At 44.9% G+C, this 27,227-nt stretch overlaps 1 protein-coding gene and 1 long non-coding RNA gene across 5 annotated transcripts in view; one reads left to right on the top strand and one right to left on the bottom strand.

Moving 5' to 3' along the window:
* LOC109027633 (uncharacterized) overlaps positions 1 to 24,315 on the bottom strand; it is a 166,031-nt gene extending 141,716 nt beyond the window's left edge. Inside the window, exons 1-4 of one of the 2 annotated variants that reach the window (XR_002006656.3) lie at positions 24,204 to 24,315; positions 15,918 to 16,026; positions 2,027 to 2,240; positions 959 to 1,437 (exon numbers count right to left, since the gene is read on the bottom strand). This is a non-coding gene — a long non-coding RNA (uncharacterized lncRNA). Of the gene's footprint in view, positions 1 to 958; positions 1,438 to 2,026; positions 2,241 to 15,917; positions 16,027 to 24,203 lie in introns of those variants that run through there. The other variant, XR_008674128.2, reaches the window with a different exon arrangement.
* A 263-nt stretch (positions 24,316 to 24,578) lies between these two features.
* Positions 24,579 to 27,227, top strand: part of PROX1 (prospero homeobox 1) — a 53,235-nt gene continuing 50,586 nt past the window's right edge. The window contains exon 1 of one of the 3 annotated variants that reach the window (XM_004028387.5): positions 24,579 to 25,090. The gene's annotated coding sequence lies outside the window, so the exon portion shown is untranslated. Of the gene's footprint in view, positions 25,329 to 25,376; positions 25,917 to 27,227 lie in introns of those variants that run through there. The other 2 variants (XM_063708634.1, XM_063708635.1) reach the window with 2 other exon arrangements.

Raw genomic sequence — 27,227 nt, 5'->3', positions numbered from 1 at the left:
ATTACAGCATTATTCACAATGACCAGGATATAGAAAAAAACTAATTGCCTATTGACAGATAAATAAATTCTGTGATATTTACACATATATATACATACATATATATGCATATATATACGTATGTGTATATATATATTGGAATACTACTTAGCCTTTAAGAAGAAGGAAATCCTGTCATTTATGACAACATAGATGAACTTGGAGGACATTATGTTAAATGAAATAAGCCAAGCACAGAAAGAACAATATTAGATGATCTCACTTACATGGGGAATCTAAAAGAGTTGAATTCATAGAGGCAGAGAGTAGAGTAGTGGCTCTCGGGGACAAAGAGGTAAGGGAAATGGAGAGATGTTGGTCAAAAGATACAAAGTTTCAGTTATGCAGGATGAACAAGTTCTAGAGACCTAATGTATAACACTGGGACTGTAGTTTATAATACTGTAGTATATACTTGAAATTTGCTAAGAGAGTAGATCTTAAGTGTTCTCACCACACACAAATAAGGTAACTATGTGAAGACATGCATATATTAATTATCTTGATTTTTAAATCAACTCTCTATGTATATGTATATCAAAACCTCACACTGTGCATCTTAAAAATATACGATTTCAATTTTTAAAAAGAAATTTGAGTTTTCTAACTTGAATTAAAATCTATGCTGAGCAAGACTCAACCCTTTCAATTCCACTTCATTATTTGGCAAAGGGTCCTAGTAAAGTCACAGCATCCGGCATCTTTCTATTTCTGTGGATTTTTTCCTCTTTTCTGGTGGAATATTGACATGACACTAGAGTCCTGGAAACTTGACAAGCTTCTAGAAGCACTTTTGAGTATAAGAGCACTGTTTTGTATATTCGGGGCAGCAAAAATCATACCAATACATAATATTCTTTATAATCTTTATATGCTTGCCAGACATTGTGCAAGTATTGTCCCATTTAATCCTCTTGAAGTGTTAAGAGGCAACTATTATTATCATCCTTTTTTAAAATTTTTTTATTATACTTTAAGTTCTGGGATACATGTGCAGAACGTGCAGGTTTGTTACATAGGTATACACGTGCCAGGTGGTTTGCTGCACCCATCAACCTGTCATCTACATTAGGTATTTGTCCTGATGCTCTCCCTCCCCTAGACCTCCACCCCCTGACAGGCCCCGGTGTGTGATATTCCCCTCCCTGTGTCCATGTGTTCTCTTTGTTCAACTCCCATTTATGAGTGAGAACATGCAGTGTTTCGTTTTCTGTTCTTGCATTAGTTTGCTGAGAATGATGTTTTCCAGCTTCATCCATGTCCCTGCAGAGGACATGAATTCATCCTTATTTATGGCTGCATAGTATTCCATGCTGTGTATGTGCCACATTTTCTTTATCCAGGTTTTCATTGATGGGCATTTGGATTGGTTCCAAGTCTTTGCTATTGTGAACAGTGCTGCAAGGAACATACATGTGCATGTGTTTTTATAGTAGAATGATTTATAATCCTTCTTATTTTATAGATTAAGAAACTGAGGCTTAGAGAAAGTAAGTCAAGAAGATACAGCTCTTAAATATTGCTTTAAGAACTTCAACTTGACTCTATTTGACTAGAAAGCCTGTAACTTAACCACTCTTATTACCAGTCTATTTCCATAAAAATGACCCAAAGATGATGGGAGTTGGACAAAGTCCATTAGCAGAAAGGAAAAAAAATTGCAAATTCTTGTGGAAATGAATCATAGCAATAATAATTACCAACATTTCTTGAGCACTTACTATATGCCAGGCAGTGTTCTAAAGCCTTTGGCTGGACTAACTCATGGAATCCTCACAATGACCCTAAGAAATAAGTGCTATTATCTTTTTTTTTCTTTCAGATAAAACTGAGGCACAGAGAAATTAAGTTACAGGATCACACAACTAGCCATTAGCAGGATGTAAAGTAATTGAAATAACAGCATCATGAACCTATTTGCTACCCATGGAGATAAAAATGGACAAACTGGAAATATAACTATTGTAAGTTCTTCAGCATGGCTTACCTTCTGTGATCTGCTTACATGGTCAGAACCATCCTTAGGTAACAAGCATACAAAGCTCTGGCCCAACCTCTGTCCTCATCTGAATGTAGGAAGCTTTGGATGATGTCTGCGTATCCTCAGAACAGTCTCCTAACCATTCCTCTCTCAACCAGACCCAGAGGCATCCAGTGCCAAGGAGCTCTTCTGTCCTATTGAAAGCAGAGAATGGTTCTCTCTGAAATAAGTACAAAGAGCAAGCAAATTTAGTCAGTTTATGCAAAACACAAAATGGCATCTGCCATCTGGAAAAACACACTAAAGCCGTGAGCCGTCAAGCCCCTTTCAAGACTTTGGCATGTAAAATCAACATTTTTTTTTTTAAGTCTGAAAGGTCCATGTGAACTTCCAGCTTCATGAAATGTAATTCACCCTCCCCACCCCTCTGATTCCTGTTGTTGACATCCACCCACCCATCACACATAGTTCCCCATTTAAAAAAAGTAGATAGGTAAGTAGATAGATAGATAGACAGAGTTTTTTACTAAGTGGTGAAAAGGTCTCTGAGAGATGGGCTTACCAACAGAGGATTTTTAAAGAAGATAATAAAGAAATATCCTTCATAATTACCTTCTTTTTCACATTCAAAATGGTTTAAACAAATAAACTTGCCTTTGTGTTGCCTATATATACTTGGAACCTAGTTTGTCACTGACATTCCAGAGGCCCAAGATTGTGGGTTGATGCTGCTGGTGTCTCTGTGATCACAAACTCCTGATCTTGCCTCCATCTGCACTAACCTCAAGGAGGTTAACCTCAAGGAGTTCAAGACAGATGAGAACAGGAAGGGCTGCTTAGGTTTTGCCTTAGTGCCAGGCTGGGTAAGCAGGGCATCCAGGCAGAAATATGTCCAGCAGACAGGAACAAAAATAAGGTAAGATGCTGTCAATGCTTCCTTAAGAGTTATGTTTAAATGGGTAAGAATTGAGACCTGAAAAGTCACTGATGCAGTGTCAGGGGAAGGCTGATCAAACCAATGCACTGAGAAGGAAGAGAATTACCACAGAGAATGAAGTTATCCATGGTCTTCAAATCAAGGAGGCTGGGGCACAGTCAGAAACAGCGAACAAGACAAGAACACTGGACCAAAACATAAGGAACAGTAGCTAATGTGCAATAAGGGATTCCTATGGCCTAGCTACTTTACATCCATTAGATCATTGAGTGTCACAAAAATTATAAGAGGAAAGTACTGTGCATATGAGAAAACTGGAGGCCAGAGAGGTTAGGTCAGACTGCTAGAGGAGGTGTTTAGATTTAAATACAGATAGTCTGATTTCAGAGTCTATCCCTATAACCACCACATTTTACTGCCCAGCGTATATATGTACAGCCCAGACTAGAAAGATAGAGACCATAGGCTGTTTTCTCCTGGTGATAGAATAACAGGTGACTTTTATTTTCTCCAATGTATTACTCTGTATTTCCACATTCTCTATTTTATAATCAGAACTTTTCAAAGGTTACTGGGATAAGAAACTAAAACTTGCTTAATGGAAAAAAGAACCTGAAACTTGATGAATAAAGACAACGTGGTTTTCTTAGGAGCAGAAAACCATATAAGGCCAGAGGTTGGTGTCAGGATCTGAATAGTACCTAGGATTGGTCCTGGTGCTGTTCAGATCAGAGTCTGCTGCTGTCTCTTTCCATGTCAATCCCATTCCAAGGCCGAGGATCTGTTCCCCAGGTCAGATCATTGGGAGTAGGGGAAGGATTGTGGGGGGCCAGGATGAGGAACGGTTCATTTATCCAGGGCTGATCTGATCGGAGCATCAGATTCTCCACTTCTTTTCCTAGTCAGCACAATCTATCTGTGTGTATTTGACCGTCACTGGCTCATTCCATCATCGTCCGCTACAACATTTAGAAGTGCCTGGTGACACTTGCATCAAAATGACTAGTCCTTTGATCATTTCTTTCCCTTTCAGATTTAGGGAGATGTGCTGAAGTCTTCCAGAAGTCAGTATGCTGCTATAATAGAAACAGATATGAGTTTGGAAACCACCAGACCTCACTTAAAACCTTAGCTCTGTCGCTTATAAGCTGTGTGACCGTGGACAATTTATTTAATCTCTTTTGTCCTCAGTTTCCTCATCTGTAAAATGCAAGATGCTAGGAGGATTGGATTGGCACTATAAATTGTTGTTGCTATTATTATTATCAGCAACAGTAATAACATTAGATACTATCCCCCATGAGTTGCAGCAGAAGACCCATTCCTGCCACTCCTGGACGGTTGCCAAGTTGCTGCAGAAAAGATGTGACAATGGACTCCAATATATTATTGAAGTGACATTCTCCAACTCCAGGGCCCGAGGAGCTTGCTGCTATCACAGAAGCTCCTTTAGGCCAGTCTTTTGAGTGTCACTTACACCAGTTTGGAAGTAATCTGCTTGCTCGCCCTTCCAGCAAAGGATGTCATGATCAGCTAATGGAAAGTGACAAGAAGGGATATAATGAATGAGAGGGAGTTAAAGTTTGGGATAAAAAAAGAGCCTTGTTCTTTTGGGGAATGCACAATGCTAAGCATACCATGTTAAATCGTGCGTGTCAAATAATGGACTAATTAAGAATCTTCATCCATTTTTTTCACATCTCATTTTTGTTGTCCTTTCAAAGATGTATTTTCAAATTAGCTCTTAGCTCTTTAAATAAGTACCAACAGGAAATAAAAAGACACCTTGTCTATCACAGAAGCAAATGATAAACTGAAAAGAAAATACATGGGAAAGAAGATGGAGGTTTTGTGGGAAATGATGAGAAGTTTTTATCATCATAGCAGCAACTTCTTGAATAATGGAATTTAATAACATATAATAAACTATGATCCAGGAGAACTCTGATTCAATCCCACTAATTGTTTGAGCCAGTGAAAGGAAGGCAAAGTTTACCATGCCAACACACTGCTAATGCCACTGAACACTGCAGGGAACAGACAATTGTTCCCAGCTGCCTACCTCCTCACACAGAGGGGGCACATGGTCCCTGCCCCAAACACCGAGCTGAATCTCCAACTTTCAATGACAATCCTAGTTCTAGGACTTTAAAGTCATAGAAATGTAATTTTTGCAATCAACAAACTATTGTATTAAGCAGAGAATGGAGGGGTAACTAGATACAAAGCCCCCAATTAGATTATAAAGAATAATAACCAATATGCTTTCATGCTAATGCCAAAAAGTACAAAAACCTATTATAAATTTAATTGAGCACATGATCATAAGCACTGTTTTTCTACTTACATAGTTTTGCTGTATTAAGGTAGACTACAAATAAAGAAACACTTTTTTTTTTCATTGTTATTGAAAAGGGTGCTTTTTTTTTCTTTTTACTTTGGATCATTTGACCAATGTCAAAAAATGGGAAGGTATAATTAAGAAAACAATTATTTTTTCCTGTCTTTACTTAGTTTATATTTAAATACAAAAATCAAGAAAAAGAATTGAGGCAATTATTTGGATAATTCAGGTCTCTCCTAAAAGTTGAGGTTTCTAATGAAAATATATTATTTTTGCCTGAATTATTCAGATAATGCCCTTAGTTTTCTACTTTATTTTATAGGTGTGGGTCTGTCTATTGATAAAAAAAAGTCCTTTATAATAATCTTAAATGATTCTTTAGGTTTTTATAACAATTAAATATATAGGGGTTTTGGTACATAAATCTTATATACCTCAGGAATAAACCATCTAAAATTCTACAGAACATTTTGCAAAGCAGCTATTTAAATTACTAAACCAAAATAACAACAACAACAACAACAAAAAACAAGAGTAAGTATTAACTTTTCTCTCCCAAAAGAGTTCATGAAACCTTAATGATTACATTTGGCGGTAGAAGGAGGAGTGAAATACCTTTGTAAACTGATAGCCTAAAAACAGGAAAATTAGTATTGTGCCACGGCTATGAGCAGCTAATAAAGAGAACATGGTTAAAAGAGATTAAGGTTCAAATTAAGGTCAGAAAAGAGACTGATTGAGGAAAACTGCCATGTTCCGTTGCATGGCAGTTTAAGCAAGACAGTTTCCCCCTGAATCAGCCTTAGGTTGAAAAATTACACTGTTGGGGTTAATAAAGAGGCTGGGCATTTGTTTGGACTGAGACTTCAATTAAAATGTTATTTGGGGTAGCCAGAGTTAATGTCTTGCTTAGAGGTAAACTGAACTGCCTTTTAAGGGGATGAAAAAAAAAAGGAGATGAAGAAGAATAAAAAAGACCACCTAATCTGTCAAAGACCCTGAATAACTGGCAGAAAGAATTGTGTTTGCTGGACCTGTGCCCAACTCAGCAGTAAGCATTCTTAAAGGTTTTGTGACATCATCTGAGGCAGCTGAGGTTTTCTGAGTTTTTGATTGTTGAACTGGGTGAAGAATCTAGTGTTCAGCTGAGCCTTTTTGAGACAAAGAAAAAAATCTGGTTGGTATAATATGCCAAGTTTGGGCTTTTTTTTTTTAATGCGACAAAAGGGGTGGGACCAAGAATTCTGGGTCTTAGTCTCGTGACTCCTCCCCAAAGACAAAAATTGATGGATACAGTTAATTGAATTTCTCAGTCCATACCAATTTGCCCACAGTTAGACAAAAGCCACCAAAGTTTGCTTTCATTTCACTTCTTTAGGGTGAAATAAGTTCCTGTTCCTCTACATTCACTCCTATATTCCATAGAGATTCATTCAGCATGTTTACTCTGGCCAGCATCAAGCATATTTTGGTCAACAAAACACACACATTTCCCAAATTTTATAGGGCTTATACTTTGAGGAAAGGAGGAGCTGCTGATAAGTTATATATATATTTACAAACTGCTAACATTAAAAAGAAACAACATGGTGATGGAGATAGATTCCAATTCTTTTCAGTATTTTTCTTAACCAATCCCACGAGCAGCAACATGAAGACCTCATTACAACGGCATGGGGTGGCTAAGGCAGCTGGTTAATGGCAGATACAAAATAGGTGATTTTCTGTTGGGGAGTTGAATTTGGGATCTGGTCACGGAGATAAAGAGAATCACAGAAAGAGAGGTGGGACAGCCCCAAATAGTGTGGATAAGAATGAAAATTAACTTAAGAATATGGAGGTGATGGGCTTTTTTTTGCCCAAAGAGTGATACAACAGAGCAATGGACTGATAGCTATAGAAGTGCCGAACCAGAAAAGGTCTCTGGGCTAGGGAAAGAGACTATCTCATCGAAGAAGCAGGACCAGATAACAGCACACAGAGGGGTGCTAGGGTCCAGAGAAGAGGAAAGGAACCATTCTTGTCCCTTGTTTCCCTCATGCTGTTCAGTTTTTTAACAAAGTCTAGAAAACGAACACCGTTTGGCTTGATCTCCATTCCAATTGGCCCCAAGTCCAGTTTTTTATTCCACTAAAGAAGATGTTTATGAAAGCATAAGTCCCCTTCTCCCAATTTCACCAAAATTAAAAAAAAATTTGCTAATCAAAGACATTTAATCTTCAGAATATTCTTGAAGAAGATAAACTTGGTTGAAAGAACAGTGGCAGGCAGTGTCTTAAGCTACTCTGGAGGCTGAGGCAGGAGAATCACTTGAACCCGGGAGACGGAGGTTGCAGTGAGCCAAGACCACACCACTGCACTCCAGCCTGGGTGACAGAGCAAGACAAGACTCCATCTGAAAAAATAAATAAATACCACTCCACACAGAGCACACAGAGGCATAATGCAAAATGGGAACGATAACACTTTGAAAACAAAATGCCAATAATGAGATCATTGCAAAGGGAACAGGGAACCAGCAAGCTGAGAAGTAACACAACGTCCACGACTGCTACGTCTGTCCAAGTGGTGGCAAAATCTGCCAGGCCCAGATTGACTTCATTAGTCATTTAGAAGCACATAGATCACAGAAAAAATTCGCCTCCTCCTCACTGAGAAATAATTGATCATCAGTATAAATAGAAAGGAATTAGAACACCAATTCTTCAAAGCATAAATATTTCATTCACCAACCAGTTGTGATTTTGCCCATGGCAATTAAGAAAATATGCAATATTACCACTGGACAGGTGTGAATGCAATCAACTTTAGCAGAGAATCGAGGTGGATAATTCATATTAGATACAGAATTAATGCACAGACTACATTTTCCCAGATGTAATTAAGGAACTTGGGGAGAAAGAAGCACAATTATATAACCCAGTTAGCCCTATTCACATCTCTTTTACTCCTTCAGGTCTACTGGCACCAATGTGATTCTCACTCAGCAAATATTTGTCAGGCACTTTCCAGATACAGGGCACCGTGCTAGGTAATGGGAATTCTACACAGAACAACCTTCTCTCTGAACATCCTCAACTCATCTTCAGTCCTCTCTGTGCCCTTACCCAGCTTGGCTTTTCTCCAAAGTATTTATCACTACCTAACATCATATCATATCTGTATTTGTTTTTTATTCATTGCATCACTTACTAAAATACTAGTTCCATGAAGCAGGGACTTTGACTGTCTTCCTGTGTGGTGTACCCAACATTTAGGCCACATTAAGAGCTCGAAGAATGCTGTTGAATAAATAAGGCTTATGTCCAAAGAGACTATTCATTTCCATTAGAGAAAGTAGAATAAAATAAAACTATAGTTAAGAGCATGTATAATTAGGGTTTCTAACCTAGGAAATGAGGGAGGTCTTTCCTGAACAAATGGCTTTTAAGTTGGACCCTGAATAATGAGGAAGAGCTTGTCTAGAGAGGGGGTTAGGAGGCCTTTCAAGGAGAGGCACCAGCATGTATAATGGTATTTGTGGGGTTGAAATAAAGGGGAAAAGACCAGTGATGTGGAATCATGGTGAGGAAAGGGGGAGTCAAGAGATGAGGCAGAAGCCATGGACAAGAGCCAGATTATCCAAAATCTTGTAGGACACGTTCAAAATTGTAGACTTACTCCAAGAGCAATATGGAGAGTTTTAAGCAGTGACATGACCAAAGTTCTTAATTCATGAATCTCTCTGCCAAGCACAAAAGGAAGCATTTTCATGTGAGCATTCTGAAATTGGGCATGAGAAGCTGCTGGAATATTTCAGAACATACAGAAGTAGAAAAACTTAACCATATTTTTTGAGTATCAGCCAGAAGCACCTGATTATAATAGGCAATGTGGGAAGGGTGGTGACCGCAAAAAGTTGGCAGCCTTTGTTCCTGAAGAGAATGTAGTCTAGCCAGCCCACTACCAAAAGGCAATACACACCCATGGAAAAGTTAGAGGAAACCAAGAAACCACAGATGAACTGACTCACTCTCTCTTTCCTGACTGCCTGAAGGCCATTACTGCCACAAAAGGCCCTTCCTAGTGTGGCAGGACACTTTGCTGCCTCTGCCTCCACCAGGCCTCCCCTGGTTTTCTGAATTCCAGCAGCAAGAGGCCACCCCAGGCCCCCCAAACATGGGACAGATATCCCCCATGCCATTGCACGAGCTGCCCGTCACTCTATCCCTCTTCACGCTCACGGCTGGTCTCCTTCCCAGGACCTAGCAGAACATGACACGTGCCAGGTGCCCAAAAAGTATTTGTTGAATAAATCTTAGGGATTGAGCTAAAATGTCACCCTTATTCCACCTTTCTAGTACACACTTCCTGAGTGCCTGCTTTGTGCCAGGCACAGTGTTGAGGCCTTTCCATGCATTCTCATTTCATCTTCACAACAATCTCATAAGGCAGATATTGTTACTATCCCCCATGTACAGACAAGACAAGCAAAGTAAGGCTCAGAGAGGTACAGGGGCCTGCTTAAGAGTTCTCTTACCTTGCAACAGGGACATAAACCCACTTCTGCTCCTCTCCTAAGCCCCCAGTGTGACTAATTACTTGCTTATGTTCACCTCCTTCTTGAAGGCTTCGTTGATACTCCAAACTACCATGAAGACAAGCCTCAGGACTCCTAAAGTATTTTGTGCCAATGTGTGTCCATAGCCATCCTACCTAATTTCTTCCTGGCACTGTTAGTGTCTCTGGTGGGTCTTGGTATCATCAGTGTTGAGTACAGTATTTGGCGCTTGGTAGAAGTGTAAATTAATATTTTTCAAAGAATAAGTGAATAAAGAAATCAGCTCAAGGCAATCTAATATAAACTCTAAATGTGCCCTTTAAGAAAACTAATAAAGAAAACTTTTTTTTTTAGACAGTCTCCCTCTGTGGCCCAGGCTGGAGTGCAGTGGCTGGAGTGCAGTGGCATGATCTCAGCTCACTGCAACCTCCGCCTCCCAAGTTCAAGCAATTCTTCTGCTTCAGCCTCCTGAGTAGCTGGGACTATAGGTGTGCGCCACTACGCCAGGCTAATTTTTTTTGTATTTTTAGTAGAGACAGGGTTTTACCATGTTAGCCAGGCTGGTCTCGAACTCCTGGCCTCAAGTGACCCACCCACCTCAGCCTCCCAAAGTGCTGGGATTACATATTATAGAAGAAAACATTACAAGATTACATATACAAAGAAAACATACTATACATGAATCCAACAGATAGAGTATGATCATGCCCATTAACAAGAATTCTAGAGTCCTTATCCTTTCCCTTATCTCCACCCATTACAGTGTTCCTTTAAAGAATGGTTTCTCTGGTAAATTGAATATTTGTTTTATTTTCAAAATTAAAGATGCCAAATTGTACCATTGCATAGAGAGAGAAAAGGGAATCATGAAGACATTTATAAGACTATATTCATGAGTCATGGGTCTATGCACAAGCCTAGAGGACATGCAGTTGAGGAGCATGTAGGAAAGAAACTGTTCACTGCCAACTGTTCTCCTAAGAAGAATATGAGAGGTAATGCTTTTTAAACTTGAAATATACTTCTCAGGAATATGTAACACAGACATACAAAAGGTGGAATACTACAAACTAACCACTCTACAGAAATTGTCATCTCCCAGATGAGATTACTACACTAGACACAACATGTTTATCGGCTCACAAAAGACATGTCACCTAACAATTCATAGTAGGGAGTCTGAGGAAAATAACTCACCCATTGTGAAGTCAATGTTCAGATCAATATCCCTTGGGGAGAAAAATATTGCTCATTGATAGAGATTGATTTTTCTTTTCCTTAAGAAAACTCCTGAGGGGTAAACAACATTCTTTTTTTCATAGTGAATGTAACTAAACAAGGCAATGTCAAGGTCTACATTTTCCTAGCCTCATTAGCATGATACTCAAAAATCATGAGTGTAATTATACATGCCTTTTGACCTACTGAAAAATAGATACCAGTTCCATTTTTTTAAATTTCTTTTTAATATCCAAGCAACAGGACTTCAAAGACAACTTGATGTATGTTCTCTGCTTTACTAAACAGCACTATTATAAGTGAGATGCTTTTTGGTACTTTAAGATAATTTTAAAAATTATGTATAAACTAAAAAAAACTGGATCTTATATTTTTTAACCTATGAATTTTGAAAATGTTCTTCCTGCCTTCACCTTACTTTTCCACTCCCATTTGTACCCCTCAACAATTAAAAAGCGACTCCTCAGGGATCTAGAACTAGAAATACCATTTGACCCAGCCATCCCATTACTGGGTATATACCCAAAGGACTATAAATCATGCTGCTATAAAGACACATGCACACGTATGTTTATTGCGGCATTATTCACAATAGCAAAGACTTGGAACCAACCCAAATGTCCAACAATAATAGACTGGATTAGGAAAATGTGGCACATATACACCATGGAATACTATGCAGCCATAAAAAATGATGAGTTCATGTCCTTTGTAGGGACATGGATGAAATTGGAAACCATCATTCTCAGTAAACTATCGCAAGAACAAAAAACCAAACACTGCATATTCTCACTCATAGGTGGGAATTGAACAATGAGATCACATGGACACAGGAAGGGGAATATCACACTCTGGGGAATGTTGTGGGGTTGGGGGAGGGGGGAGGGATAGCATTGGGAGATATACCTAATGCTAGATGATGAGTTAGTGGGTGCAGTGCACCAGAATGGCACATGTATACATATGTAACTAACCTGCACAATGTGCACATGTACCCTAAAACTTAAAGTATAATAAAAAAAAAATGTAAAAAAAAAAAAAAAAAAAACTAACAAACAAAAAAAAAAAAAAAAAAGCATACAGAAGCCTTGGATCTTACATTTTCCAAAGGCCTTCACAAAAGCAAGATGTTTTCATGGGCAAATGGAAAAGAAGGCTGAATGAATTCATTTTATATTTAGCATGTTGGTTCAGACTGGTGAATATTTAGATTTATTTACAAGGCTACAGTAGATTATAGTGTTCAATACATAGACTGTCTTCTTAGGCCACATGTGTGACCAAAAGAAATCTTGCCTTCTACCCTTTGAAACTCAAAAGTTGCATAAGAAAGGACAGATGGATGATTTGGGGAAAAAAGAAATGTCATTCAATTGATGTTTGTTGAAAAGGGTGTCACAGATCATTGGCAGAATTTCCACTCATTGGCAACTCCCCGAAGCAGCCAAAGATTAATTGAACACCCAGACTACTGGGTTCTATGAGGAGAGGAGAACAACAGTGCGTTGGTGATTACAGAGGCTGAGATGTGGAACCAACAGAAGTATAGCTGAATGAACCATCTTCCACATGCATAAAGAGTGCCCCCACAGCCAAACGATCTTTGTTCTTTAGTCCTGGGATAGAGATGGATTCATATCATACCACACTCTTGTACTCTATTTCTCTTTCTAAAAGAATGTCTTTTTCAAGTGATTTAAACATAAGATTAGGAGCAAAGTTCATTGATTGGCATAGGGTCATGACCTACAACTTGACCTTAGGAAACACTTAAACCACACTGATTATACAGATTTTTCTCATCTAATGGTATAATATCTATAACTACATGCATCTGGTAACATACTAAATGCTGTCTAGAACAACAAAGCAAAGCAAACCAAAAGCCCACAATTTAAATTAAAAAAAAAAAGATCTAAGCCCACCTTCGTAAACATGTGCTTCTGTAAGAAGTTAAAAAAAAAAAAGAAAGAAAAGAAAAGGAAAAGAAAAAAGATCCACCAGAAGTACCAAAATCAAATATTTATTAGTCTTTTAATTTTCTACTTATTTGAAATTCAAAAATAATTTTCATGCTTTGATAGGAATGTACGGTTGTTTATCATTTCAAAAGCACTTCTCCTTTTATCACGAATCGAAGAAGAACTAACATTGAGAAACAAGGAACCAGAATATTTAGAGATGCTGGGAATAAACTACAAACTAACATGGTCAAGGGAGAGAAAATATGATCCTCTCAGAAGAATAATGTAACAACAATCAGAGCACATCTGGGATTTGATTCAAACCAACCTGGAACCAGATTGGATCTCCAAGCTGTTCTGTGTATACACACACACACACACACACACACACACACACACACACACACACACACACGCTGAGATTTCCAAAAGTGAAATTTCCGGAAGTTATCCTACAGAGTTAACCCCAGAAAGGACTTCACTGGCAGACACAGGCATAACTTTACTCCTTTTGTGATGACCCATGAGTGGGGTCTATGGCAGTCTGAATAGATGGGCCTTTCTGTTGAAAGATTCTGCCTAATCCTTCCCACCAAAGCAGGGTTCTAAAGGTGTCAGCAGGATTTGGCTGACTGGATCGTTAATGGAGCTATGGTTAATTATTGACTGATTAGGGATTTACCTTATCTTTCCGTCAGGAGCTGGCTCAAGACTTAACGGTAAGCAATTTAGAGCCAGGATGAACCTACACACATGCCTTTTTCTTCTTTTCCTTTGGGTCACTTTAGCTTGCCCCTCCCCATAATTCACATTCAGGACAGAATGGCCAGTCCTTACAAGGCGTGGGAGTCCTCAAGAGCACCGAAAATGAGAGGGGCCAGGTCCACGTGACAAATGTCCAGAGACAGAGGCTTAGAGAAATGTGCCTTTTGCAAAACAGTGTTTATGTGTAAAGGTTTTCCAGTTAAGTCCCTGGGAGAAAAAAAAAAAAAAAAAAGCACTTGCTTTTTGTCTCTAAAAGGTCTGGTGATGCCCGTGGGTGAGAATCCACCCCTCACTCCCCAAGGCCCCTTGGCAAAGCCAGGGAATGAGTACAGGCAGCTCAGGCCCAGCTGCCCCAGATAAGAGGTGGCCCGTGTTAATGCACAGGCTTCCTCTGCACCTCAGCAGGGCCTTCCTTTTCTAAACAGTCTCCCTTTAATGTTGGCGAATGTTGTTTTTCCATTGACTCAACATCTCGCCTGGTGGTAAGCCAGTGAGGAAAGTTGCAGCGGGGGAGGGGGAAAATGGAAGAGAGTGATGCCAAAGCAAAAGAGCGGGACGGTCAGCCAGGTTTCCAAACAAGCTAGACACCTGCTTTGGAAAGACAGTGACCAAGCCTAGACTTCTGGCTTCCTCTTCACTTTGATCAGCCTTTTGTTCCCTGCGGGTCTGTGATGGGCTCCCTGCCCCTCCCCTCACCACTGCCCCCTTCACTGAGAGCTACTTCAACTTAGAAACCATCAAAAATTCATAACTTTTCTCTATGAATGTAACTGTCTTATCTGAAGAAAAGGGAAAACAGTTATTGGAATGCATGAAAGAAGAGAAAGGAATTCTAAGGAAGAGAAGATGGAAGGAAAGTAAGTGAGAAGAGGAAAATTGGAGAGAAAAATAAAGAAAGGGGAAAAGAGAATAGAGGAATAGAAATTAAAGGCAAAAAGAAAAGAATAAAAGGATAGAACAAAAAATAAAGAAAAGGAAGGAGGGCAAAGGAGAAGGACGGCAGAAAAGTGAAGTCCAAAAAGGGAGCTTTTCCCCCAGAAGCTCAGTTTCTCAAGCCACAGGACCGTTCCGGGGCTGAGTATGAAGAACAAGGGCTTCCCTGGGCTACCCCAGGTCAAGGGGCATTTTCAAAACCAAATCTTGATTAGAGCCAGCTAAATGTTTTGACTTGAAGGAGACACTGAGGATTATAAAGCAAAATAGAGCAGCATGAGTAAGAAAGAAACAGGAAAAGAAAGAAAATTTTTTTTACAAAAACTCATGGGGACACAAAGGGAATGATAGAAAACACTTCTGAATCAGCTAGTCATCTACTAACAAGCTGTAAAGATCTCCAATGACAAGTTGTCACATTAGTTTAGTGAAACTGAAGCAGTACTTATCCCCTTTCCTGTGCTTAATCTCTCCCTGCGTGCCACAAAAACATGCTACCACGTTTAATAGGATTAGTTTCGTTCACTTTCTCCCCCCACCCCTTTTATTTTTTACAATTCTATTTTCAGCAATACAGGGATCCTTGAATTCATCGACTTCCTGTGGTGCACGGTAAACCTGGCATACATGGTTTTTACCCTTTAAATACTTTATTTTGAATGTGAAAAATGTAATTTAACTATTTCCTATCTTCCCCCCAATAGCCATAGCTTGGGGTGTGGGGGCAGGTGTTGATGGTAAAAGGGTCAAGACAAAAACAGGGTTATGGAAAAGGGCTGACACAGCCCAATCCCTGCAGAAGCTACTGCCCTAAGCGAAATTGCTCTAGCTCAGACTACAGGCAGACCCGGATTCCAATTCTGGCTGTGCCACTTACTGGCCTTGCGGCCTTGAGCAAGTGGTGAAGCCTTCCCCAGTCTCAGTTCCCTCATTCAGACATGGCGATAATTCATCTCTTGGCTGTTGGGAGAATTACACATACTATACTTTATTTCCTCACTTCTAAGATTCACTTTTTCTCATGTCTTATGCTCCTAAAATCAGTGTCTCACAATCCATTGTGCATTGAAGATCCTCGTATTTTCCTTTTCTCCTAAAGGCCATCTTTAAATGGTGTGTCTTATGATCTACGACATTTTGGAATCAAGAAACGGGAATTGTGGGGTGTAAATCACCTGTCCCAGTCCTGAGGCGTAGCAGTGCTCAGCAAGTGCTGGGAGTATCCATCGCCGCCCATTTTCACTATGCCTGCTGCCTCCTTGCCGCATTCCCACGGAAAGATCACTTTGGAATAGGAGAGAAGAAGGTGTTGACACTTTTGCCCCTCGTCCAGATCCTTCTAGACTAGAGTTTCTAATTGAGGTTTCCGAGATCTGCCTAAATCAAACACCGATCATAACTGCCCATATTGGGTCAGAACCAAAATCCTTCGGTCCACTCTGCTCCCTCAAAGGGTCACCAACTGCCGTGCTTAGCAGTGTCTTGCAAACAGTAATTATCCGATGAATTGAATTATTCTGTTTTCTTTGAGTCCACTTTGGGTTAAGCACCCCCTCCCGCTCTCCCCAGCACCGCCATCAGAAGATTAGCAATGGAGAGAGAAGGGGATGAACTCGCCTGATGGTGGTGGGAAAAGGACGGTGGGGCAGGGAACAGGGACCCAGAGGAGTGAAAGGAGCAGCAGGGCCTAGGGAGGGGACGGAGGAAGATGGAGCTGGGAGGAAGTAGGAAGCTGGCGTGAGGGGCGCTGTCGAGGCGCTGAAGGGGGGCACACACCGAGGCGCAGCCCGCACCCCCAGTAGGCTGAGAGGGCGCCGGGGACCCGCACTGAGAGTCAAGGCAGCCCCGCTTCCCTACCCATAGCGCCCCCCGGGAGAGAGTCCGGGACGCAGGGCCCCCGAGGCTGCGGGTCCAAGTCTTTCAGCCAACCCGGGATTAGCGAGCCAGCCGCTTCAAAAGTCTAGGCGAGAGGAAGCCGAGACGCGTCGGTCTTCGCCGGGCTGGAGCCCCTGCCAGATTTAGCCTCCCGCCTCGCCTTTTCTCCGGCCTGCCCCTCCGCCCTTCAAACGACGCTTCCACACGCCCCCTCCCCGCCTGTTTCCCGGGCCTCCTCCGGGGAAACTGGCGCTCTTCGCCCACCCAACTCCCCTCCACCCACCTCCCCCGCGCCCCCAGTTCGAAGTTCCCCCGACAGAGCCCACCCACACTCGCTCCCCCAACTCCACTCCCTTGCCCCTCCCACACACACACACAGCTACACACTACCCCGTCCCGCCCATTCACACTCTGCAGACACACTTCCCCCAGCCCTCCCCATCCCGTTCTCCCCCAACTCACCCACCAACACCCTTTGCCTCTCCGCCTTTGCCCCCTGTCCACCTACAAGTGTAGGGAATAGAGCTCTTTCCACCAGGAGGGTGCTTGGGGAGGAGAAGCAAGAAGTTGCCATCCATTTTTGTACAGTTTGACCCCAAATATGTTTCTCTCTAGTTTTTTGGAGGGGGCCTTTGTTTTTGTCCCCTAAAGTTACGGACTTTTTCCACCTAGGAAACAGGGACAGAGAAAGTAGCCAGAGAGCAGGAACCTTCCACGCTTGCCCAAAAAGCACGGACACCAGGAGGACAGGCATCTAGGGGTGATGCTTCCTCTTTCCCTCATTCAGAGAGTGCAGTGCCTTTACCCCGACCCCTGGGGTCCAGTCACTAGGGGCTGGGCCCACCGACGCCCCACGCTGGCAATCCCTTCTTTACTCCCCCCGCCCCCGGGAATCTACGATTACTTTATCTCAAGCCTTTTGAGGGTACCAGCAAAACACCTTTCTCGGGATGTTTAATAAGCTGCTCACAGGCCTCTGCAGTTGAAAAACTGTCAGCCCTCTTGAGCTGTTGTCTGCTGCTTCAGCCCGTTCCATTTCCTTGGCTTTCTTCCCCCCACTTCTGCAGTCACAGCCGAGCATGGCACCTTCCTGCCTAGCTTCCTTTCCCTTCTCACAGCTGTCCTTGGCTGGCTGTCCCCTAATCACCTTGGGGTATGCTTCTATTCATTGGTTTGAACATAACTTTATGAAAGGTTATATTTTACTTTACATGGATTTGGGGGAGGTTGTTGAGTCAAACATGTAAAAACATATAACATATGATCTACATTTGCTTTTGTTTTACCTAGGAATGTTGTCTTTTTTTTTCTCTCTCTCCTTCTTGTTGTTCCCTTTTGAAGAGAACTCTTTGTCCTGTGGTTTCATTGGTCTGACCAGCAGTTTCTTTAGGAGATGCTTGCCATCTATAAAGCAGGGAAGGTGAAAGGGCCAAAAAAAGGTGGGGATGGGGTGGAGGAGGAAGTAGACTTCAGATTGGTAAATTCCCCCCTTTGCCAGTAGGCCTGATGGACAGTTCTAGGTCCAAGAGCACAGGGCCTAGCTTCCAAATGTGCCAATTCTGATTTATTTTATGGCCTAAAAGACGGGGGAGGGGAAAGCATGTAAAGGTGACAACTATGCATGAGCTAAAATGTGCATACACATACATATCCCATGACAGTCCAGCTGGCTTCACCAAAACGTTGGGGATAGGGACAGGTCCTTATAAGAATACATGTCAGCTCGAGTGTACACAGCACTCATTTGTGGGCAACATACCTTCCAAGTATTGAGCACTAGTCATGTGCTGAACAAGTTTAGTCATGTAGAAGTCTCTAAATAAATCTATGATTTGGATATTATCCCCACTTCACAGATGAAAAGAACTGAGTCTCAAACAGATTAAGTAACACACTGAAGGTCACAGAGTCAGTAACAAACCAGCTGAGCAGTAATTAAAGACACAGGGTGACCCCAGATTCCCAGGTCCTTCTTCTGATTACCTCACTGGGATGGGCCCAGAAATCTTTATTTAAAACAACAACAACAACAACAACAAACACTCCTTCGGTGATTCCGATGATTCGTCAGGTCTTCGGAAGCACCACTCCACATCAAACCATCCCGCTATTCCTGTCACCAGCCTTGCCTCCAAGCAGCCTACTCCACGTTGGACAAAACATTTAAAACATATTTAAATAGCAATTTCGAAAAACTATACAGCATATGGATTTTCCTTTTGATCTCAAAATGATGACAAACAGACACTTAGATACTTCATAAAAGAAATATTACCAGAAAAAATATAGAAATCTGGCTTTCAACTTCATCTTGCTCTAATTTAAATAAAATGCAACTTTCCAGTTACTCTCTCTCCAAATGCATCCAAACTGGGAGCGTCCTTCTCTTTTCGCTGCGTCAGGCAGGCACCTACTTATTTCTAGCCCACTCCTCACCCTGAATAAAAGCTTCTGGTAAGATGGACAATATGGAAAACTTCAGTCCTATCACCAAAGCCCCTGAAAATGGAGCACCCCCGACTTCACACCCTTGACGTGAAAGACCAAAGAGAGGGAAGCTGGGAGTAACGGCCAAACATCCTTAGAGTAATTGACAAAAGAAAGGGGGTGGGCAGAAAGGGAGATTTCCATCCCTTCAAACGTGCACGCCCCTCCCGCGGTCCCGGGAGGGAGTCTCCCCTCCCAGGTCGAGCGCGTCCACCGGCTGTCCCCGCAGCAACAGGCGGGCGGCGGGGGAGGAGAGGCCGCGGGGGCAGCGCAGGCCTGGCGGCGGCCGAAATCCCCCGACCACCACGACGTTCCCCGGCTCTGCGGCGCGCCGGGAGCAGGTGGTTGCCCTCTGCGTCCCGGGCGTGCACTGAGCCCAGGCTAGCTGAGCGAGGCTGCAGCCCCTGCGATGGCCCAGAAAGAGGCAAGTGCCGCGGGGCCAGGGCGAGGAGGGACCAGCAGGGCGGCCTGGACCCCCACTTGGCCGCGCAGGCAGGAGGGGCGCGCCCTCTGCGGAGCGCGGCGCCGCGGCAGCCGCAGCATCTGGCGCTCGCTCTCTCTGGCCGGAGAGGCCGCGACACCTAGCGCGGGGCCGAGGCTAGGAAGGGCGGGCCGGGGAGGGAGGAGGGCACTGGGAGGAAGCCGCGGGCGAGGAAGCCCCGCTCCCGCCGAGTGCCTGGAGAGGAGATTCCCAGCCTTCCTGCCCAACCCGAAACTTTTCCAACACACGCAGGCGTATTCCTCGCGGGATTCGGCGGTCCCGAGTCGCAGTCAGGGAGGAGGCTCGGGAAGCACACGTGCCCTGGCACACTGGAGGAGGTACACAGGCACACCAGGAGGGACAGGGCCTCTTGGGAGGCGGCTGAGGGCGTGAAGGCAGCAGGCGGCCACACATCCGAAAGGGACTCCCTGCGAGCGGGATCGAGCGCTTAAAACCCTGCCACAGCTTGGAAGTGTAGCGGTGCCCAGAGGCTTTGCGTAACTTTGCCCACTGCGCCCCCGCGTGCAAAGGCATCCCCTTCACACTCACACCCTCACCCCACCTCACTCCCCTTGAGTTGCGGCCCGAGACTGCCTTTGTACTTAAGCAACAGCAAAAGATATATGGATTTGAACCAAAGATGGTGGGCAAGAGTGTTGTAAATTGTGTAAATTCCACTCGCGGGAACCCCCAGATAAGTAGGGAGAGCACCCCTTTCTCCCCGAAGGCATCCCCTCCGTTTCTCTCGGCCTTTGGGTCTCCAGCTTCTTCGCTACTATGGACTGAAGAAGACAAAGCACAGCCAAATCAATGTTTTGGGTGTTTTTTTGTTCGGTTTTTTAAATCACGACCTCTCCAACTGCTAACCCTCAAAACGCTGGGTGGGGTTGGAGAAAGGCAAGTTATGTCAGGGAGCACCCCTCGGAAGGCGCGCGCGCGGCCTGGCGGGTTCCTCGCCGGGCTCTGGGCAGCCGGGCGGAGTGGCTAGATTATGTAAGTAGCAGCCCTCCATGTGCTCACCACCATCTGTTAATATCTTGGTATTGGAAAGTTCGGTGCCTGAGGCAAAGCCAGGGTTGGCGGCGAAGAGCTCCCAGCCTACACTTCACTACTCCAGGGCAGGGAATGTACTTCCCTTTGATTGTTTTCGCCCACTTCCATAAAATCAAGTAGTAGTGTGTCCCTTCAATCACTGACAACCTCCTCATCCCCGCGGGTGTGTCTTTGTGGGCGAAGAGTGATTTTCTTCGAGGTCAACTTATTGTAATGAGCTCTTTCGATGAAATTATATTTTCATGACAATTCTGCGCTCCTTAAAGCAATGTGGCAGACTCTTATTTGGGAGTGGGTTCTTTATCATTTTAAAAATTACTTTCTTTCTGCCAGCACCCCTGGATCCAAATTCTTGTAAGGGTTATATTTCAACTTCTTTGGAGTGATTGGCTTCTGTTTACTTTGAAAGCTGTTGGTTAAACAAACATCACTCAGGAGGCTTCTAAGCAGTGGGGTTCCCAGGAGAGAAAACGCTGCAGCTGCTACTTGCTACTGATCTTGTGGCATTTCACTTCCCCCCCCCCCCCCCCCATTCAGAACAAATCCAGGTTGGGCTTGGCGTCACACTGAGCACAGGAGATGAGAGTGAGAGGCCGTCAGTCAGTTTTGCCTCTAGAAAGCTTGCAGCAGGCAGGCCTGCACCCTGGGGTTGGTTTTCCTCTCTTCCCTTCTTCAGGGTGCTGATAGTGATGGTGGTAGTGGTGGCGGTGGTGGTGGTGGTGGTAGTGGTGGGTGGCTGACCTGGAAGTCCTTAGGCATCCTTCTCCAAAATCCACGTCCACTTTTGCCTCTCAACTGAATCTGGTTCTAATTCTCAGAATTGGTTTGTTTAGGATCTGATAACAGTTGTTTGTAAGGTTTTAAATTACTTATACACACTGTCTTCCCTCCTGCCCCCCACCTAACCGCTTTAAGAAAGAACAGGAGGCGTGAGCATACACCGAGCAAATGTCAAGGCGAAGTGTATTTAACCCAGAACCAGATGCATGAGTGATAACTGCGAGTTTGTCTAAGAACACACAGATCACCCTTCAGATAAATAAGTAAATGCAACCTGCACGGATAGAGTTTGTTACAAGACCGGTCAGAACTTGCGTTAACTTCTAAGTTACTGGGGTTGTGTTGGAAGTGGGGCGGAGGGAGGAGTTGTCTTAACCCTAGGCTTGGCGGCTGGTTTCAGAGATGGAGCCAATATCTAGGCGACTCCTTGTCTCCAGGCTTCTCCCCTATCAGAAAACAAAGCGGGAGTCGCCCGAGATAGGGGGCTCGGGCCTCAAGTCTTGCTCCAGGGCCGCCTGAGACCCAGGAGAATGCCGCAGCTCTAGCAAGAGAGGTTGCCAGGAGCCTGGCCTGTACGCCTCCCCGACAGTAGAGGACAGGACACGGGACAGGGCTGCGCCGAGGCAGCTCACGGAGCTGGGCTGCGAACCGATCTCGCTCGCCTAGCGTCGCGCGCTCCTATTTCAAGTCGCCGCTCCTGCGCCCTAATGCGGGCTGCGAACCGCCGCGGCAGAGCGTCGCGAGCCGGGAGCCTCTGCCGCCGAGGCTGGGGGTGGGAGAGCTTCCTTGTTCGCCAAGCGGGTTACCCCGACTTCGACTCAGGCCTGCTTTTCCCCACGGCGTGACACAGGACTTACTGGGGTTCTCAGGGAACTTTTCCCGCCGCCAGTTCCCGGGCGTGGTGTGTGCAAAACGTGCATTCAAGCGCTATGTGCAATTGACACAAACTTGTGGGCTAAAGTGCAAGCCATTTTTTTCGCGTTTGAATCTTTTTCTCTGTCCCTGCCTCCTTTCTTCCCCCTACTCCCCCCTCCTCCTTCTCTGCTCTCCGCCCTTTTAAATGTCAAACTGAGCAGATGGTTTTAAGGTGTGGAAAGGTATATAGCCCTTACTCCTACCAGTTTATTTGTGGGCTGGCGCTAACTTATATGTACAAACCAAGATTCTTAAAGAAAACTAGTAGGACGAAAAATAAGAAAGAAAGAAGCTTTGATCCATTCTCAGATCCCAAGTTTCCCCGCTCAATACACCCGCTTACCTCGAAGGGACCCAACCAATAGAAGCATTATTCCATCCTGTATCTAATGGGCATGTTGATTATTTCTGCTCCCAGCCTAAACTGTCACATCCCGGTTAGAACACCTGATACAACAGTCAATAGTTGGAGGTGTGAGTGGTGCGTGTGCGCTCCTCTGTGTTGTTTCCGTGATAGACGCGTGGGGGGAGTGTGTGGGGGCCGCAAAAGGGGAAAGAAGAAGGCTGGGGATGCTCCCGCAATCTCTTTTCTTATCGCCGACACCTAACCTGACCGACCTAATTTTTTTTCTCCTTTTCACTGTTTGAAATTCGTGCCAAAAGTTTCCTGCCGGGATAGACTCGGACATACTAACATCGCTATTCTTATTCAAAGGGAGGGCTTAATATCCTCTTTACGGTTTGGTGAATTTGAGGCTGAAATTGTAAATTCCCTAGGAAGGAGTGTGTGTGTGTGTGTGTGTGTGTGTGTGTATGTGTGTCGCAGAAGACATTGGTAGTGTTTGGCCAGTGTACTTGTAACACACCTCATAAATACCCTGTTGTCACGACACAGCATGATTCAACCTTTGATCTGATTAAATTTGAGGGACACACGAAGACTACTTGTCCTCCTCCTACTTACAAAAATGAGTGTCTAATAGACTATGTATGAATGCTTCTGCTTCGCAGCTCTTGCAAGTCCCAGCTTTTATAGGATCTTTAGGTCATAAACGCGGCTGCTTTATTAAAAGCCGTTTACTGTGCCCGGTGAAAGGGACGTTCTAGCTGCGGCTGAGGCTCGCTTGCATTTGTAACTTGCAAAGCCCAAGGAGATCTTTAAGAGCCACATTATCTAAAGAAATTTTGCTGGTTATTTTTCAAGCAAGAAATGTCAAACCAAAGTAAATTTTCTAGGGCTTTATTTTAGAGCCTGCGATTTATGCGTTTGAAATTTCTTGCCTAATAAACTTTAAAGTTTGTTGCCCAGGCGTCAAAACTGTGTAAATCCTGTATTGAACAGCTATCTTTGGTCTTTCTGGGGCGAGTGAATTAGTGAAGGGTAATCGCCAGATGTTTGCAACATATATATTTTTAAAGGCTGCTTTACCTACAATCCAAATAATGTCAGAGGTAACCAAGGGTAAATATTCCTCTTCCTAATAATTTGGACTGGAGATTAACTGGGACTCAGCCAATGTTGATCTTCGTCTAATAACAGATGCAGCGGACCCGATGTGAAACCTCTGGCACCTATTATTTTAATACCAAACCTACCTGCATTTTATTGTCCACCTCCCCTTTAAAAGGAACCAAGGGTGACACGTATCCTTGACACTACCTATGATCGTTTAAAAAGTGGAATGATTTGCAGATCCCCCCCTCCCTCCTCCTATGCCACCCCACCCCTAAAACCCCCACTTTTTCTCCCGTATACTTTTCCGTGCCTTCCTCCACCCAAGTCGGAGGAGCGCTCACTCGCTCGGCCACTCGGCGAACTCGATCAGCTGTATCTGGGAAATGAAAAAAGAAAAAGAAAAAAAAAAAGGACCTGCGTCCTGGAAGAGCTAGTGTGAGCCGGGCGCCGCTCGCGCCGTCTCCCGCTTTGCATAGTGCCCGCAGATGGCTCGCTCCGGCCCAGGCGCGGCGATCCAGTCGTCCCGAAGCAGTGGCAGGGTGGGGGTGGGGGTGGGGGCCGGGGATGGAGGCCGGGGAGGGGGAGCGCAGGGCCCCTCTCCCCTCCTCTCTTCCCAGCCCCTCACCCCCACCCCTTTTATATTTTTTTTTCCTCCCAAGTTCTCTTGCCTTGCTATCCCCCCTTGAATCCGAAGGCGCCTCGCGATTGGGTGCTGGGGCCGGGTACGTCAGATAGACTGTGACGTGCAGTCTTCCTGTTTCCTTCAGCTGTGTCTTAAAGTAAATCTTGTTGTGGAGCGGAGCCCTCAGCTGAGGGAGCGCTCTGAAATAATACACCATTGCAGCCGGGGAAAGCAGAGCGGCGCAAAAGAGCTCTCGCCGGGTCCGCCTGCTCCCTCTCCGCTTCGCTCCTCTTCTCTTCTTTACCCTTCTCCTCTCTCCTCCTCTGCTGCTCTCTCCTCTCCTCCGCTCTTCTCTCTCCTCCTCTCCTGCTCTCTCCTCTTCCCTTAGCTCCTCTTCTTTTCTTCTCCTCTTCTTCCCTCTCCTCGCCTCTCCCCTGCTCCTCTTCTCTCGTCTCCCCTCCCCTCCCGCCTCTCTCTCCCCTCTCCCTCACCCACTCGCCCCGCTCGCTCGCTGTCGCACAGACTCACCGTCCCTTGTCCAATTATCATATTCATCACCCGCAAGATATCACCGTGTGTGCGCGCGCGTGTTTTCCTCTCTCTGCCGGGGGAAAAAAAAGAGAGAGAGAGAGATAGAGAGAGAGAGAGAGAGGCTCGGTCCCACTGCTCCCTGCACCGCGTAAGTATCTTCTTCTTCCCCTCGTGAGTCCCTCCCCTTTTCCAGAATCACTTGCACTGGCTTGTTCTTGAATGAGAAGGGAAGAAAAGAGCCTCCCATTACTCAGACCCGTGTAAACATTTTTCCCCCCAGGAGAAAATGGTGTTATTTAAATGAATCATAATAAAATAGCCTCTAAACAGTTTCTAAGCGGGAGCCTCCGTGGAACTCAGCGCTCCGCTCCTCCCAGTTCCTAAGAGTAAGTGATCCGCTTGGCTTTTATTTCTTTCTCTTTCCTGCTGGTGGCTGGGGGTGGCGGTGGCGATGGGGGGGAGGCTGATGTTGCTGGACTTGTCGCTGATCTTGTCACCTTTTGTGTACTGTTTCTGGGGTGTGAGGAGGCGTTTGCTCCCTTTCCTTCTTTCTCCTGCTCTCTCTTCTCAGGAGAGAGGACCGCGAGAGGGACCGGGTCGCTTTTTTGTTCGTGGAGATCCCCGCTTTCCGCCAAACCCCATCCTTCCGATCTCCCCAGGCTAAAACTCCGGGGCCGGTCCCCTCGTCCTTTCTCTTTGTCTTGTTTATTATAGCTGCCTTTCTTCCCGGCTCTTCCAATTTGCTTGTCATTTGCATACCTTTCACTTCTCCTTTTTTAACCCCAGCAGAGGACCGGGAACTGGGAGGAGGAGAGAGGGAGGTGGGGGGGCGCTCTGTTACTTTCGTCTCAAAACGCTGTCGAAGCCGAATTGTGGAAATCCGGCTTGAAGGGGTGCGGTGATGGGTCCCGGGAAACGCGCGCGGCGCCCCTCTTCCGAGCTCCCGGACCCAGGGCTGGGTCAAGTTGAGTAGGGTAAGGCGGCACCGGGAGGCTCGGGGGGTCGCGTGGCGGTGGGATTGGGACACCAGCACGAGGAGGACCGGAGGATCGCGGTCCGGGTAAGAGTAGGGGGTTCTTGGGCAGCAGAAATGGGAGGCGATGAATCTCCCAGCCATCGCTGGCAGACGATGGTGTTGGGCAGCTTCGGTCTGGTCTCGTCTGGGTGGTACCTACCGTTTTGCCCCAGTTAGGAGGACTGGGGAGGGAGGACAGGAGAAGTGAGAGTAATTGTTACTGGGAAGACTAGTGAGGAGGGCGGGAAGAGGGAGGGAAGAGCTGCTATCTTGCCTGAGCAGATCAGGAGGGGGACGCAGTGGGCGGGGGGAGACATCACCCAAAGTCCAGTTTAGCAAGTTGTTGATTCTTCTGGTGTGCCAGCCCGTTACTCCTCCTGCTGAAGGTTGGTGGAGTGATGGAGGGTGGGGATGGTAAAGGAGGAGTAAGTAGCTTTCCACAGACTCCCAGGTCTCTGGCCCCTTCCCAGCTTCTTGGGAAATTGAGAGCCCTCCAGGCAGACAGAGAACAGAACTAGAAGGAGGGGTGGTGCTTAGTCTTAAATAGCTCAAGGAGGCAGGTTGGAGTGTGAAACTGCTGTTCTTGGCAACCCAGAAGGCTACTCTGCCTGGGGGAAGGCTGGAAACTCACCTGCTTGTTTTTATTTTTCCGAGAAGGTCTGTGCTGTCTCCTTGAGCTATAAAAACAGAGGAAGCACAGGGTGGCCTCCTCGCAAAGTCAAGGCTAGAAGACTCCCTTCTCCTGTTCTCTTTTCCACTCATGCCCTCCCTTATTTAAAAAAAAAAAAGAAAAGAAAAGAAAAAAAAAAGAACTCATTTCCTTTCCTAAACTAGGTAGGCAGAAATCTATTAGCAGAGTGCGCATGGGCAGGGCCTGACAGGTGTGTTGTGTCAAGAAAGACAGGTGCAAATTTCCTCTGTGTCTGTGTGTGTCTGTACAGCTCTAGACCACAATGCTTGCTCGAGGGTTGGAGAGGTTTATGAATTTATGGTTGTCCTGGTTAATAGGATTGTCTGGGCTAATGGGAATTGGGCTGTTGTTCTTTTGAGCCCTGCCATGTGAGTTCTTGGGGTGGGGGATGGGGGCAAGTTGGTATGTGTTTGTTTATTTTTCTTAAGGATATTGGCAGTCTACTGCTGAGGCTGTGTCCCAGGCTTCTGTCTGCCAGTCAGCCCAAAGCACCCCCACTTTAGGCAGCAGGTGGAGGGAGACTGACTTTTCCTTTGCTTCCTACCAGTTTATGCCTATCTCCCAGGTCTGTGCTTGGCA

The sequence above is a fragment of the Gorilla gorilla genome, chromosome 1 (assembly GCF_029281585.2).
Source record: "Gorilla gorilla gorilla isolate KB3781 chromosome 1, NHGRI_mGorGor1-v2.1_pri, whole genome shotgun sequence".
Classification (NCBI taxonomy): domain Eukaryota; kingdom Metazoa; phylum Chordata; class Mammalia; order Primates; family Hominidae; genus Gorilla; species Gorilla gorilla.
Note: the sequence above shows the minus strand (reverse complement) of the source record. Positions and strands in the feature narration are given on the sequence as shown.